This window comes from Procambarus clarkii, chromosome 16 (genome assembly GCF_040958095.1).
Source record: "Procambarus clarkii isolate CNS0578487 chromosome 16, FALCON_Pclarkii_2.0, whole genome shotgun sequence".
In the NCBI taxonomy this organism is placed as follows: domain Eukaryota; kingdom Metazoa; phylum Arthropoda; class Malacostraca; order Decapoda; family Cambaridae; genus Procambarus; species Procambarus clarkii.
In genome coordinates this window covers 42852958-42871118 of record NC_091165.1, presented here as the reverse complement: position 1 = coordinate 42871118, position 18161 = coordinate 42852958, and positions in this window count along the sequence as shown.

Below are 18161 nucleotides of genomic sequence, written 5' to 3'. Positions count from 1 at the left end.
AGTTACCAGTTGCGTTGCTCCTGGGAGTATGGGTTCGAGTCACTTCTGGGGTGTGAGTTTTCAGTCGCATAGAGTCCTGGGACCATTCAGGCTTATTCGTATTTGTGTTCCTCACGTGTGCCCCAAAGAATGAGGTGATTTGATAAAATGCTATGCCCAAGATTACTATCCGAGTGCCGGCAGGGAAGTGGCTCAAATAGCTTCGGCTATCACTTCCTTATGTCCGGTCGTGATGGTCAAGCGGATTAAGGCGTTCTGTAGTTACCAGTTGCGTTGCTCCTGGGAGTATGGGTTCGAGTCACTTCTGGGGTGTGAGTTTTCAGTCGCATATAGTCCTGGGGACCATTCAGGCTTATTCGTATTTGTGTTCCTCACGTGTGCCCCAAAGATTGAGGTGATTTGATAAAATGCTATGCCCACGATTACTATCCGAGTGCCGGCGGGGAAGTGGCTTAAATAGCTTCGGCTATCACTTCCTTATGTCCGGTCGTGATGGTCAAGCGGATTAAGGCGTCCTGTAGTTACCAGTTGTGTTGCTCCTGGGAGTATGGGTTCGAGTCACTTCTGGGGTGTGAGTTTTCAGTCGCATATAGTCCTGGGGACCATTCAGGCTTATTCGTATTTGTGTTCCTCACGTGTGCCCCAAAGAATGAGGTGATTTGATAAAATGCTATGCCCAAGATTACTATCCGAGTGCCGGCGGGGAAGTGGCTCAAATAGCTTCGGCTATCACTTCCTTATGTCCGGTCATGATGGTCAAGCGGATTAAGGCGTCCTGTAGTTACCAGTTGCGTTGCTCCTGGGAGTATGGGTTCGAGTCACTTCTGGGGTGTGAGTTTTCAGTCACATATAGTCCTGGGGACCATTCAGGCTTATTCGTATTTGTGTTCCTCACGTGTGCCCCAAAGAATGAGGTGATTTGATAAAATGCTATGCCTAAGATTACTATCCGAATGACGGCGGGGAAGTGGCTCAAATGGCTTCAGCTATCACTTCCTTATGTCCGGTCGTGATGGTTAAGCGGATTAAGGCGTCCTGTAGTTACCAGTTGCGTTGCTCCTGGGAGTATGGGTTCGAGTCACTTCTGGGGTGTGAGTTTTCAGTCGCATATAGTCCTGGGGACCATTCAGCCTTATTCGTATTTGTGTTCCTCACGAGTGCCCCAAAAAATGAGGTGATTTGATAAAATGCTATGCCCAAGATTACTGTCCGAGTGCTGGCGGGGAAGTGACTCAAATAGCTTCGGCTATCACTTCCTTATGTCCGGTCGTGATGGTCAAGCGGATTAAGGCGTCCTGTAGTTACCAGTTGCGTTGCTCCTGGGAGTATGGGTTCGAGTCACTTCTGGGGTGTGAGTTTTCAGTCGCATATAGTCCTGGAGACCATTCAGGCTTATTCGTATTTGTGTTCCTCACGTGTGCCCCAAAGAATGAGGTGATTTGATAAAATGCTATGCCCAAGATTACTATCCGAGTGCCGGCGGGGAAGTGGCTCAAATAGCTTCGGCTATCACTTCCTTATGTCCGGTCGTGATGGTCAAGCGGATTAAGGCGTCCTGTAGTTACCAGTTGCGTTGCTCCTGGGAGTATGGGTTCGAGTCCCTTCTGGGGTGTGAGTTTTCAGTCGCATATAGTCCTGGGGACCATTCAGGCTTATTCGTATATATATATATATATTAGTATATTTTGGTAGCAGTCTTTCCTGTAGACATATATTATTAAATATGACCGAAAAAGTAAGATTAATAATTCTAACACGAATTTTCTCAATCTTTCGTACATTACGCTTCACTGTTGGAGGTAAATCAAAAATCACTTCTCCAAAATTCATTTTTATTTCTAGTCTGACGCGACACGGGCGCGTTTCGTAAAACTTATTACATTTTCAAAGACTTCACAAATACACAACTGATTAGAACTTGCGTTTCCCTGATTTTATATCTACATTTGAGTGAGGTGGGAAGGGTGATGTGGCATTACATTTGAGTGAGGTGGGAAGGGTGATGTGGCATTAACACAAGACAGAACATTAGGGGATATTAATAGGGTATTAAAAGTATCAACACAAGACAGAACAGAAACAATGGGTATTGAATAGAAGTGTTTGTAGAAAGCCTATTGGTCCATATTTCTTGATGCTTCTATATTGGAGCGGAGTCTTGAGGTGGGTAGAATATAGTTGTGCAATAATTGGCTGTTGATTGCTGGTGTTGACTTCTTGATGTGTAGTGCCTCGCAAACGTCAAGCCGCCTGCTATCGCTGTATCTATCGATGATTTCTGTGTTGTTTACTAGGATTTCTCTGGCGATGGTTTATTATGGGAAGAGATTATATGTTCCTTAAAGGAGCCCTGTTGTTTATGCATCGTTAAACGCCTAGAAAGAGATGTTGTTGTCTTGCCTATATACTGGGTTTTTTGGAGCTTACAGTCCCCAAGTGGGCATTTGAAGGCATAGACGACGTTAGTCTCTTTTAAAGCGTTCTGTTTTGTGTCTGGAGAGTTTCTCATGAGTAGGCTGGCCGTTTTTCTGGTTTTATAGTAAATCGATTTACTATAAAACCAGAAAAACGGCCAGCCTACTCATGAGAAACTCTCCAGACACAAAACAGAACGCTTTAAAAGAGACTAACGTCGTCTATGCCTTCAAATGCCCACTTGGGGACTGTAAGCTCCAAAAAACCCAGTATATAGGCAAGACAACAACATCTCTTTCTAGGCGTTTAACGATGCATAAACAACAGGGCTCCATTAAGGAACATATAATCTCTTCCCATAACCAAACCATCGCCAGAGAAATCCTAGTAAACAACACAGAAATCATCGATAGATACAGCGATAGCAGGCGGCTTGACGTTTGCGAGGCACTACACATCAAGAAGTCAACACCAGCAATCAACAGCAAATTATTGCACAACTATATTCTACCCACCTCAAGACTCCGCTCCAATATAGAAGCATCAAGAAATATGGACCAATAGGCTTTCTACAAACACTTCTATTCAATACCCATTGTTTCTGTTCTGTCTTGTGTTGATACTTTTAATACCCTATTAATATCCCCTAATGTTCTGTCTTGTGTTAATGCCACATCACCCTTCCCACCTCACTCAAATGTAATGCCACATCACCCTTCCCACCTCACTCAAATGTAGATATAAAATCAGGGAAACGCAAGTTCTAATCAGTTGTGTATTTGTGAAGTCTTTGAAAATGTAATAAGTTTTACGAAACGCGCCCGTGTCGCGTCAGACTAGAAATAAAAATGAATTTTGGAGAAGTGATTTTTGATTTACCTCCAACAGTGAAGCGTAATGTACGAAAGATTGAGAAAATTCGTGTTAGAATTATTAATCTTACTTTTTCGGTCATATTTAATAATATATATATATATATATATATATATATATATATATATATATATATATATATATATATATATATATATATATATATATATATTATATTTTGGTAGCAGTCTTTCCTGTACACATATATTATTAAATATGACCGGAAAAGTAAGATTAATAATTCTAACACGAATTTTCTCAATCTTTCGTACATTTCTTTTCACTGTTGGAGGTAATTCAAAAATCAATTCTCCAAAATTCATTTTTATATCTAGTCTGACGTGACACTAGAGCGCGTTTCGTAAAACTTATTACATTTTCAAAGACTTTAATTAACACATACACAACTGAATAGAACTTACACATCTCCGATTTTGTTTACATCTACATTTGAGTGAGGTGGATGGGGTGAGGTGGTATTTAATAAGGTATTAATTTCATCAACACAAGCCAAAACATGAAACAATGTGTATTGAATAGAAGTGATTGTAGAAAGCCTATTGGTCCATATTTCTTGATGCTTCTATATTGGAGCGGAGTCTTGAGGTGGGTAGAATATAGTTGTGCATTAATTGGCTGTTGATTGCTGGTGTTGACTTCTTGATGTGTAATGCCTCGCAAACGTCAAGCCGCCTGCTATCGCTGTATCTATCGATGATTTCTGTGTTGTTTACTAGGATTTCTCTGGCGATAGAACAACTTTAGAACACTTTCCCACCAGGAGACTCGAACCCTAGCCAACTTAGGAGAGTTGTGCCTTAAGCATAGACACTGTGTCTTCCCATAATAACAGGGACGGTGGAGCGGGTTAAGGCGTACCTGTTATGCCAGTTGCTGGAAGGCTTCTGTGCTGGCTAGGGTTCGAGTCTCCTGGTGGGAAAGTGTTCTAAAGTTTTATACTTCACTCTCGTGTTTAGGAGAGTTGTGCCTTAAGCATAGACACTGTGTCTTCCCATATTAACAGGGACTTGATGAAATAAACGTATAAATGACCCCTCACTTGCTCTAGTGCTCTTGGGAGGTGGTGAGATATATATATATATATATATATATATATATATATATATATATATATATATATATATATATATATATATATATATATATATTTATGATCGATGTTCCCTTCGGGAATCTTAATTTTAAGATGAATAGGAAAACCAGGGATATACTGAACATCTTGTATCAGAATCTTTACTTTAAAAAACATAACGTTTTGAATACTTCTCTTATTCATCATCAGATCTAAAAGAAAGAAACAGAAATCACAGTCAAATAGCTGGTAAACAAAGAACTCATACTGAATATAATTGCCTATCAAAGAAAGGAAAAAGCTTAAAAAACAAAACACTTAAGCGCACTTAAAGTGATCAATACAAATAAAACTTATTAACTGTCACATATATTAAAACTAATTTAAAATCCATTATACTACAAGATGAAATTTAAAACTACTAAAACAAACCATTCTATTAAACTTACGTGAAGTGATCAGAAGTGAAACTTGATACCTAACACATAGATACTAAACACTATAACAAATATTTATATAATGACTACAAATCTACAAAAAATGTATGTAAAATACAAACAGAATAAACAACAATTATAAAGTACTAACCAAAATCTTATAAAAAACTCAAATATTAAATAAAATTAAATACCAAAAATGTATTATATATCCTAAATAAAAGATTATATTAATGTACAATGTTAAGACTTGAAATAAGTAAGAAAGGGCAAGGACATGGTAAACTAAACAAAATTAAAACACCAAAATAAACTAAAAATCAAATTACAGGGCCTACTGTGCACTATACAGTGTACAAGTGTACAATTGAACAGCTGAAAGGTTGCTATTTAACAGAGGCCGAAGCTCCTTTATATATAAGGATTCCATTACTCTCAAATCTGACTGGCCATTCATACAAGTGTCCAGAATTTTAAAATCAGATTCCAGCAGAGAATGATCAAACTCATAACAATGGTTTCTAATCTCCGAAAATGCTGGTTTAGACAATGGTAATCCAGTCCTAAAAGATAATCCCCGGTGCTCAAGTATCCTAATCTTAAAGTTCCGAATGGAACTCCCGACATATCCAGCATTACAGCTGGAACAATTATACATATATACGACATTTGAGCACAAGGGGGATAGGCACTTTATCTTTAAATTTAAAATAAGAGCCTATGGTATTTGTGTTGACAAAAATAAATCTAAAGTCTACTTGAGGATAACACTGCTGCAACAGTCTCCTCAAACGACTCCTTACAGAAAAGCTAATACTGCCATAAAATGGTAATTTAATATATTTAAGATCCCTTTCCACTGTAGTAATCCTACACGATGGGTGAAACTTCTTATTTAAGAAATTCCTTATAAAAGTATAAACCATATGCACAGGATAACCATTATTTGAAAAAAATTTCACAAGAAAATTAATTTCCTGATCAAAGTTATTCCAATTAGAACATAAAACAAAGGCCCTATTCAGTAGAGTGTTAATAGCATTTTTCTTAAAAATATCAGGAACAAAGGAATTAAAATTTAAACCTAAACCAGTAAAGGTTGGTTTCCTAAAAACATTAGTGTTGAACCCATTGAGGTTATTCACTTTTACATCAAGAAACGACAATGAATTATCATCTTCACACTCTGCAGTAAACCGTATATTACTATGTTGTGCATTAAGATACTCTCTAAATTTCTCAATATGACATTGGTCCCTAAACAACAAAAAAGTGTCATCTACATATCTTCTGTACAAGACTGGTTTAAAGGCCGAAGGACAATTATCAAGCCAATTTATTTCGTGAAAACTCAAAAAAGCATTAGCCAGTGCAGGACCTAAAGGAGACCCCATTGCTACTCCATCAATTTGTTTATAATAAATATTATTAAACATAAAGATGGAGTCTTTAACTGCTATTTCTAACAGCCGTCTGAATATTTTACTACAAAATCCAGACACTAAGTTAGTGTCAGCAAATAATTGACTTACACAGATATCAATGGTTTCCAACAGAGGAATATTAGTAAAAAGTGATTCAACATCGAAACTGGCCATTATAGTTGGGAACTCAAAATTTAAAGAGGAAAGTTCTTTTACAAAATCCTGAGAATTTCTCACAGTAAATTCATTATGCGTTAATGGTTCTAATAATGGAACCAGAAACTTATCCAGTTTATAATTAAAAGTGCCAATCGCTGATAAAATAGGACGAATCGGTATACCTGTTTTATGAACTTTAGGTAACCCATATAAGATCTTTAAAATGTAAATATGAAAATTATAATGAAAAAAGGGTTGAAAAATGTAGACTTATTCACGAGAAGAAATTGCGTAGCTTGGGTATACCTTCATTTAATTCGGTGGACCCTGATAAGGTGGTTTTCAATTTTTCAAAGAGAGTTCTGTCTCCCATTGAGAAAGAACTTCTCTCTCTAGGGTTAGACTTCGGGTTGACGTGTAAAAAACCTAAATTTGTTAATCATTTTTTAGGTTTTGAGCGGTTATGCAACACATTGAAAACTTGTACCCTAAGGATTGGTACAAATTATAGTTGGACCAATATCATCAGTACTGTTTCCTCCTTAGCACATGAAGTCTTTAACGACTTTAGTAAATATAGATCTACATTCCCTCCTTTTGACAAAAGGAAATTGGAGTGTATTAATAGCTTAAAGAATGATAGGAGTATTTGCATTACCAGGCCAGATAAAGGTAGGGGTATAGTAGTTTTGGACAAGTTAGAGTATGTTAATAAGGTGGAAAGGTTGTTAGAAGACCCCTCTAAATTTACGTTGGTTGATATAGACCCATTCTCGTATATTTTGAAATGTGAGGATAAACTGAATAGAGTTTTAAGAAGTTTAAAAGGCTCTCTTTTCGATTATACTAAATTACTTGCAACTGGCTCTAAGCCTGGCATCTTATATGGGTTACCTAAAGTTCATAAAACAGGTATACCGATTCGTCCTATTTTATCAGCGATTGGCACTTTTAATTATAAACTGGATAAGTTTCTGGTTCCATTATTAGAACCATTAACGCATAATGAATTTACTGTGAGAAATTCTCAGGATTTTGTAAAAGAACTTTCCTCTTTAAATTTTGAGTTCCCAACTATAATGGCCAGTTTCGATGTTGAATCACTTTTTACTAATATTCCTCTGTTGGAAACCATTGATATCTGTGTAAGTCAATTATTTGCTGACACTAACTTAGTGTCTGGATTTTGTAGTAAAATATTCAGACGGCTGTTAGAAATAGCAGTTAAAGACTCCATCTTTATGTTTAATAATATTTATTATAAACAAATTGATGGAGTAGCAATGGGGTCTCCTTTAGGTCCTGCACTGGCTAATGCTTTTTTGAGTTTTCACGAAATAAATTGGCTTGATAATTGTCCTTCGGCCTTTAAACCAGTCTTGTACAGAAGATATGTAGATGACACTTTTTTGTTGTTTAGGGACCAATGTCATATTGAGAAATTTAGAGAGTATCTTAATGCACAACATAGTAATATACGGTTTACTGCAGAGTGTGAAGTTGATAATTCATTGTCGTTTCTTGATGTAAAAGTGAATAACCTCAATGGGTTCAACACTAATGTTTTTAGGAAACCAACCTTTACTGGTTTAGGTTTAAATTTTAATTCCTTTGTTCCTGATATTTTTAAGAAAAATGCTATTAACACTCTACTGAATAGGGCCTTTGTTTTATGTTCTAATTGGAATAACTTTGATCAGGAAATTAATTTTCTTGTGAAATTTTTTTCAAATAATGGTTATCCTGTGCATATGGTTTATACTTTTATAAGGAATTTCTTAAATAAGAAGTTTCACCCATCGTGTAGGATTACTACAGTGGAAAGGGATCTTAAATATATTAAATTACCATTTTATGGCAGTATTAGCTTTTCTGTAAGGAGTCGTTTGAGGAGACTGTTGCAGCAGTGTTATCCTCAAGTAGACTTTAGATTTATTTTTGTCAACACAAATACCATAGGCTCTTATTTTAAATTTAAAGATAAAGTGCCTATCCCCTTGTGCTCAAATGTCGTATATATGTATAATTGTTCCAGCTGTAATGCTGGATATGTCGGGAGTTCCATTCGGAACTTTAAGATTAGGATACTTGAGCACCGGGGATTATCTTTTAGGACTGGATTACCATTGTCTAAACCAGCATTTTCGGAGATTAGAAACCATTGTTATGAGTTTGATCATTCTCTGCTGGAATCTGATTTTAAAATTCTGGACACTTGTATGAATGGCCAGTCAGATTTGAGAGTAATGGAATCCTTATATATAAAGGAGCTTCGGCCTCTGTTAAATAGCAACCTTTCAGCTGTTCAATTGTACACTTGTACACGGTATAGTGCACAGTAGGCCCTGTAATTTGATTTTTAGTTTATTTTGGTGTTTTAATTTTGATTAGTTTACCATGTCTTTGCCCTTTCTTACTTATTTCAAGTCTTAACATTGTACATTAATATAATCTTTTATTTAGGATATATAATACATTTTTTGGTATTTAATTTTATTTAATATTTGAGATTTTATAAGATTTTGGTTAGTACTTTATAATTGTTGTTTATTCTGTTTGTATTTTACATACAATTTTTGTAGATTTGTACTCATTATATAAATATTTGTTATAGTGTTTAGTATCTATGTGTTAGGTATCAAGTTTCACTTCTGATCACTTCACGTAAGTTTAATAGAATGGTTTGTTTTAGTAGTTATAAATTTCATCTTGTAGTTTAATGGATTTTAAATTAGTTTTAATATATGTGACAGTTAATAAGTTTTATTTGTATTGATCACTTTAAGTGCGCTTAAGTGTTTTGTTTTTTAAGCTTCTTCCTTTCTTTGATAGGCAATTATATTCAGTATGAGTTCTTTGTTTACCAGCTATTTGACTGTGATTTCTGTTTTTTTCTTTTAGATCTGATGGTGAATACGAGAAGTATTCGAAACGTTATGTTTTTTAAAGTAAAGATTCTGATACAAGATGTTCAGTATATCCCTGGTTTTCCTATTCCTCTTAAAATATATATATATATATATATATATATATATATATAAATATATATATATATATATATATATATATATATATATATATATTTTGGTAGCAGTCTTTCCTGTAGACATATATTATTAAATATGACCGAAAAAGTAAGATTAATAATTCTAACACGAATTTTTTCAATCTTTCGTACATTTCTTTTCACTGTTGGAGGTAATTCAAAAATCAATTCTCCAAAATTCATTTTTATTTCTAGTCTGACGCGACACGAGCACGTTTCGTAAAACTTATTATATTTTCAAAGACTTTAGTTTACAAATACACAACTGAATAGAACTTACGCATCTCCGATTTTGTTTATATCTACATTTGAGTGAGGTGGATGGGGTGAGGTGGCATTAATAATGTATTAATTTCATCAACACAAGACAGAACAAGAGGTGGCATTAATAAGGTATTAATGTCATCAACACAAGACAGAACACGAAACAATGGGTATTGAAATGGAAGTGATTGTAGAAAGCCTATTGGTCCATATTTCTTGATGCTTCTATATTGGAGCGGAGTCTTGAGGTGGGTAGAATATAGTTGTGCATTAATTGGCTGTTGATTGCTGGTGTTGACTTCTTAATGTGTAGTGCCTCGCGAACGTCAAGCCGCCTGCTATCGCTGTATCTATCGATGATTTCTGTGTTGTTTACTAGGATTTCTCTGGCGATGGTTTGGTTGTGGGAAGAGATTATATGTTCCTTAATGGAGCCCTGTTGTTTATGCATCGTTAAACTTCTAGAAAGAGATGTTGTTGTCTTGCCTATATACTGGGTTTTTTGGAGCTTACAGTCCCCAAGTGGGCATTTGAAGGCATAGACGACGTTGGTCTCTTTTAAAGCGTTCTGCTTTGTGTCTGGAGAGTTTCTCATGAGTAGGCTGGCCGTTTTACTGGTTTTATAGTAAATCGTCAGTTGTATCCTCTGATTTTTGTCTGTAGGGATAACGTTTCTATTAACAATATCTTTCAGGACCCTTTCCTCCGTTTTATGAGCTGTGGAAAAGAAGTTCCTGTAAAATAGTCTAATAGGGGGTATAGGTGTTGTGTTAGTTGTCTCTTCAGAGGTTGCATGGCTTTTCACTTTCCTTCTTATGATGTCTTCGACGAAACCATTGGAGCAAGGTCAACAAACTGATCGAAACTGTGAACGCCAAGAAATCCGGACTCCACCTGCCAAAGATCATTGGGGAATATAAACCTGGATATGCGTATGGAAATGTCAAGACACACAAGCCTGGAAACCCACTTCGGCCAATCATTAGCCAGATACCCACACCCACGTACAGACTGGCGAAGCGACTCAACGGCCTGCTGACTCCTCATGTTCCTTGCGCCTTCAGCCTGAAGTCTCCAAAGGAATTTGTTGACTTACTGCGGGGCACACGGGCCACAGGGATGAGAGCCTCGTTGGACGTAGAATCGCTGTTTACCAACGTACCTGTGGACGAGACAATCGGAATGATAGCCGACAGAGTGTATCGTGATCCAGCCTGTACTCCTCTTGACATACCAGAAAATATTCTGAGGAAACTACTCCAAGCTTGTACTAAAGAGGCACCCTTCTTGAGCCCGGATGGGCACATGTATAAGCAAGTAGATGGGGTCGCCATGGGTTCTCCCCTAGGTGTCCTGTTTGCAAACTTCTACATGGGTACCATCGAGCAAAAAGTCTTAGTCGACATGAACTTGAAACCGGCTATATACTGCAGGTATGTTGACGACATTTTTACACAGGTACCTGATGTCAGACATCTGCAGGAGCTGAAGGAGGCATTTGAGCAGAGTTCCGTGCTGCGTTTCACTTACAAGATGGAAAAGGATGGGAAGCTGCCCTTTCTAGATGTAACAGTCATGGAAAAGGGCGGAGGTTTCCACACTGCAGTCTACACTAAGGAAACGAACATAGGAATGTGCCTAAATGCCAACAGCGACTGCCCAGACAGGTACAAGAGGAGTGTTGTTAACGCATATGTCGACCGTGCTCTCAGCCACAGCTCAGAATGGAAGCAAGTCGACGAAGAACTCTGTAGGGTAAGGCAGGTCCTAGTCAATAACGGCTTCTCCAATGGTTTCGTCGAAGACATCATAAGAAGGAAAGTGAAAAGCCATGCAACCTCTGAAGAGACAACTAACACAACACCTATACCCCCTATTAGACTATTTTACAGGAACTTCTTTTCCACAGCTCATAAAACGGAGGAAAGGGTCCTGAAAGATATTGTTAATAGAAACGTTATCCCTACAGACGAAAATCAGAGGATACAACTGACGATTTACTATAAAACCAGAAAAACGGCCAGCCTACTCATGAGAAACTCTCCAGACACAAAACAGAACGCTTTAAAAGAGACTAACGTCGTCTATGCCTTCAAATGCCCTCTTGGGGACTGTAAGCTCCAAAAAAACCAGTATATAGGCAAGACAACAACATTACTTTCGAGGCGTTTAACGATGCATAAGCAACAGGGCTCCATTAAGGAACATATAATCTCTTCCCACAACCAAACCATCGCCAGAGAAATCCTAGTAAACAACACAGAAATCATCGATAGATACAGCGATAGCAGGCGGCTTGACGTTTGCGAGGCACTACACATCAAGAAGTCAACACCAGCAATCAACAGCCAATTATTGCACAACTATATTCTACCCACCTCAAGACTCCGCTCCAATATAGAAGCATCAAGAAATATGGACCAATAGGCTTTCTACAAACACTTCTATTCAATATCCATTGTTTCGTGTTCTGTCTTGTGTTGATGAAATTAATACCCTATTAATACTCTTGTTCTGTCTTGTGTTGATGAAATTAATACCCTATTAATGCCACATCTTGTTCTGTCTTGTGTTAATGCCACATCACCCCTTCCACCTCACTCAAAGGTAGATATAAAATCGGAGATGCGTAAGTTCTATTCAGTTGTGTATTTGTGAACTAAAGTCTTTGAAAATGTAATAAGTTTTACGAAACGCGCTCGTGTCGCGTCAGACTAGAAATAAAAATGAATTTTGGAGAATTGATTTTTGATTTACCTCCAACAGTGAAAAGAAATGTACGAAAGATTGAGAAAATTCGTGTTAGAATTATTAATCTTACTTTTTCGGTCATATTAGTAATATATATATATATATATATATATATATATATATATATATATATATATATATATATATATATATATATAACTTTAGAACACTTTCCCACCAGGAGACTCGAACCCTATCCAGCACAGAAGCCTTCCAGCAACTGGCATAACAGGTACGCCTTAACCCGCTCCACCACTCGCTCAGACCCTTAAAAGAGATGGTAATTTCGGAGTATTTAAATACCCCAAAGATCAACACCTCCCAAGAGCACCAGAGCAAGTGAGGGGTCATTTATACGTTAATTTCATCAAGTCCCTGTTAATATGGGAAGACACAGTGTCTCTGCTTAAGGCACAACTCTCCTAAACACGAGAGTTAAGTATACAACTTTAGAACACTTTCCCACCAGGAGACTCGAACCCTAGCCAGCACAGAAGCCTTCCAGCAACTGGCATAACAGGTATGCCTTAACCCGCTCCACCACTCGCTCAGACCCTTAAAAGAGATGGTAATTTCGGAGTATTTAAATACCCCAAAGATCAACACCTCCCAAGAGCACCAGAGCAAGTGAGGGGTCATTTATACATTAATTTCATCAAGTCCCTGTTAATATGGGAAGACACAGTGTCTCTGCTTAAGGCACAACTCTCCTAAACACGAGAGTTAAGTATACAACTTTAGAACACTTTCCCACCAGGAGACTCGAACCCTAGCCAGCACAGAACCCTTCCAGCAACTGGCATAACAGGTACGCCTTAACCCGCTCCACCACCCGCTCAGACCCTTAAAAGAGATGGTAATTTCGGAGTATTTAAATACCCCAAAGATCAACACCTCCCAAGAGCACCAGAGCAAGTGAGGGGTCATTTATACGTTAATTTCATCAAGTCCCTGTTAATATGGGAAGACACAGTGTCTCTGCTTAAGGCACAACTCTCCTAAACACGAGAGTTAAGTATACAACTTTAGAACACTTTCCCACCAGGAGACTCGAACTCTAGCCAGCACAGAAGCCTTCCAGCAACTGGCATAACAGGTACGCCTTAACCCGCTCCACCACCCGCTCAGACCCTTAAAAGAGATGGTAATTTCGGAGTATTTAAATACCCCAAAGATCAACACCTCCCAAGAGCACCAGAGCAAGTGAGGGGTCATTTATACGTTAATTTCATCAAGTCCCTGTTAATATGGGAAGACACAGTGTCTCTGCTTAAGGCACAACTCTCCTAAACACGAGAGTTAAGTATACAACTTTAGAACACTTTCCCACCAGGAGACTCGAACCCTAGCCAGCACAGAAGCCTTCCAGCAACTGGCATAACAGGTACGCCTTAACCCGCTCCACCACCACCAAAAAAAATTGACCTCATACGTAATGAAATGGGAAGCTTTATCATTTCATAATAAAAAATTAGAGAAAATATACTAATTCAGGAAAACTTGGCTTATTAGGCAAATCGGGCCTTGCATAGTAGGCCGAGAAGTGCGTTCTGGCTACTAGGTACGACATATATATATATTATATATATATATATAACTGAAAACTCACACCCCAGAAGTGACTCGAACCCATACTCCCACAACTGGTATGTACAGGGACGCCTTAATCCGCTTGACCATCACGACCGGTCATAAGGAAGTGATAGCCGAGGCTATATGAACCACTTCCCCGCCGGCACTCGGATGGTAATCTTGGGCATAGCATTTTATCAAATCACCTCATTCTTTGGGGCACACGTGAGGAACACAAATGCAAACAAGCCTGAATGGTCCCCAGGACTATATACAACTGAAAACTCACACCCCAGAAGTGACTCGAACCCATACTCCCACAACTGGTATGTACAGGGACGCCTTAATCCGCTTGACCATCACGACCGGTCATAAGGAAGTGATAGCCGAGGCTATATGAACCACTTCCCCGCCGGCACTCGGATGGTAATCTTGGGCATAGCATTTTATCAAATCACCTCATTCTTTGGGGCACACTCACGTGTGCCCCAAAGAATGAGGTGATTTGATAAAATGCTATGCCCAAGATTACCATCCGAGTGCCGGCGGGGAAGTGGTTCATATAGCCTCGGCTATCACTTCCTTATGACCGGTCGTGATGGTCAAGCGGATTAAGGCGTCCCTGTACATACCAGTTGTGGGAGTATGGGTTCGAGTCACTTCTGGGGTGTGAGTTTTCAGTTGTATATAGTCCTGGGGACCATTCAGGCTTGTTTGCATTTGTGTTCCTCACGTGTGCCCCAAAGAATGAGGTGATTTGATAAAATGCTATGCCCAAGATTACCATCCGAGTGCCGGCGGGGAAGTGGTTCATATAGCCTCGGCTATCACTTCCTTATGACCGGTCGTGATGGTCAAGCGGATTAAGGCGTCCCTGTACATACCAGTTGTGGGAGTATGGGTTCGAGTCACTTCTGGGGTGTGAGTTTTCAGTTGTATATAGTCCTGGGGACCATTCAGGCTTGTTTGCATTTGTGTTCCTCACGTGTGCCCCAAAGAATGAGGTGATTTGATAAAATGCTATGCCCAAGATTACCATCCGAGTGCCGGCGGGGAAGTGGTTCATATAGCCTCGGCTATCACTTCCTTATGACCGGTCGTGATGGTCAAGCGGATTAAGGCGTCCCTGTACATACCAGTTGTGGGAGTATGGGTTCGAGTCACTTCTGGGGTGTGAGTTTTCAGTTGTATATAGTCCTGGGGACCATTCAGGCTTGTTTGCATTTGTGTTCCTCACGTGTGCCCCAAAGAATGAGGTGATTTGATAAAATGCTATGCCCAAGATTACCATCCGAGTGCCGGCGGGGAAGTGGTTCATATAGCCTCGGCTATCACTTCCTTATGACCGGTCGTGATGGTCAAGCGGATTAAGGCGTCCCTGTACATACCAGTTGTGGGAGTATGGGTTCGAGTCACTTCTGGGGTGTGAGTTTTCAGTTGTATATAGTCCTGGGGACCATTCAGGCTTGTTTGCATTTGTGTTCCTCACGTGTGCCCCAAAGAATGAGGTGATTTGATAAAATGCTATGCCCAAGATTACCATCCGAGTGCCGGCGGGGAAGTGGTTCATATAGCCTCGGCTATCACTTCCTTATGACCGGTCGTGATGGTCAAGCGGATTAAGGCGTCCCTGTACATACCAGTTGTGGGAGTATGGGTTCGAGTCACTTCTGGGGTGTGAGTTTTCAGTTGTATATAGTCCTGGGGACCATTCAGGCTTGTTTGCATTTGTGTTCCTCACGTGTGCCGCAAAGAATGAGGTGATTTGATAAAATGCTATGCCCAAGATTACCATCCGAGTGCCGGCGGGGAAGTGGTTCATATAGCCTCGGCTATCACTTCCTTATGACCGGTCGTGATGGTCAAGCGGATTAAGGCGTCCCTGTACATACCAGTTGTGGGAGTATGGGTTCGAGTCACTTCTGGGGTGTGAGTTTTCAGTTGTATATAGTCCTGGGGACCATTCAGGCTTGTTTGCATTTGTGTTCCTCACGTGTGCCCCAAAGAATGAGGTGATTTGATAAAATGCTATGCCCAAGATTACCATCCGAGTGCCGGCGGGGAAGTGGTTCATATAGCCTCGGCTATCACTTCCTTATGACCGGTCGTGATGGTCAAGCGGATTAAGGCGTCCCTGTACATACCAGTTGTGGGAGTATGGGTTCGAGTCACTTCTGGGGTGTGAGTTTTCAGTTGTATATAGTCCTGGGGACCATTCAGGCTTGTTTGCATTTGTGTTCCTCACGTGTGCCCCAAAGAATGAGGTGATTTGATAAAATGCTATGCCCAAGATTACCATCCGAGTGCCGGCGGGGAAGTGGTTCATATAGCCTCGGCTATCACTTCCTTATGACCGGTCGTGATGGTCAAGCGGATTAAGGCGTCCCTGTACATACCAGTTGTGGGAGTATGGGTTCGAGTCACTTCTGGGGTGTGAGTTTTCAGTTGTATATAGTCCTGGGGACCATTCAGGCTTGTTTGCATTTGTGTTCCTCACGTGTGCCCCAAAGAATGAGGTGATTTGATAAAATGCTATGCCCAAGATTACCATCCGAGTGCCGGCGGGGAAGTGGTTCATATAGCCTCGGCTATCACTTCCTTATGACCGGTCGTGATGGTCAAGCGGATTAAGGCGTCCCTGTACATACCAGTTGTGGGAGTATGGGTTCGAGTCACTTCTGGGGTGTGAGTTTTCAGTTGTATATAGTCCTGGGGACCATTCAGGCTTGTTTGCATTTGTGTTCCTCACGTGTGCCCCAAAGAATGAGGTGATTTGATAAAATGCTATGCCCAAGATTACCATCCGAGTGCCGGCGGGGAAGTGGTTCATATAGCCTCGGCTATCACTTCCTTATGACCGGTCGTGATGGTCAAGCGGATTAAGGCGTCCCTGTACATACCAGTTGTGGGAGTATGGGTTCGAGTCACTTCTGGGGTGTGAGTTTTCAGTTGTATATAGTCCTGGGGACCATTCAGGCTTGTTTGCATTTGTGTTCCTCACGTGTGCCCCAAAGAATGAGGTGATTTGATAAAATGCTATGCCCAAGATTACCATCCGAGTGCCGGCGGGGAAGTGGTTCATATAGCCTCGGCTATCACTTCCTTATGACCGGTCGTGATGGTCAAGCGGATTAAGGCGTCCCTGTACATACCAGTTGTGGGAGTATGGGTTCGAGTCACTTCTGGGGTGTGAGTTTTCAGTTGTATATAGTCCTGGGGACCATTCAGGCTTGTTTGCATTTGTGTTCCTCACGTGTGCCCCAAAGAATGAGGTGATTTGATAAAATGCTATGCCCAAGATTACCATCCGAGTGCCGGCGGGGAAGTGGTTCATATAGCCTCGGCTATCACTTCCTTATGACCGGTCGTGATGGTCAAGCGGATTAAGGCGTCCCTGTACATACCAGTTGTGGGAGTATGGGTTCGAGTCACTTCTGGGGTGTGAGTTTTCAGTTGTATATAGTCCTGGGGACCATTCAGGCTTGTTTGCATTTGTGTTCCTCACGTGTGCCCCAAAGAATGAGGTGATTTGATAAAATGCTATGCCCAAGATTACCATCCGAGTGCCGGCGGGGAAGTGGTTCATATAGCCTCGGCTATCACTTCCTTATGACCGGTCGTGATGGTCAAGCGGATTAAGGCGTCCCTGTACATACCAGTTGTGGGAGTTTGGGTTCGAGTCACTTCTGGGGTGTGAGTTTTCAGTTGTATATAGTCCTGGGGACCATTCAGGCTTGTTTGCATATATATATATATATATATATATATATATATATATATATATATATATATATATATATATATATATATATATATATATATATATATATATATATAAATGATTAGTTTCGGGTGTGAAGAGCAATATTTGCAAATTTGCCGTTGATACAAATCTCGGGAGGGGGAAAAAACTCACTTTACTTCAAGAATATCTTAATACGGTTTTCAAATGGTCATAAGATTGGCAGATGCAGTTTAATGCTGACACATAAAAGCTTTTGAGGCTAGGTAATGATGACAGAGGTACTAGATACGACCTAGATGGTATTGGCGGATACGAGCGCAAGACGGTTGGTGTGGGTTGGATGAGTTTAGATTTGGGAAGGACTTTGGTGGATGCTGGTTCG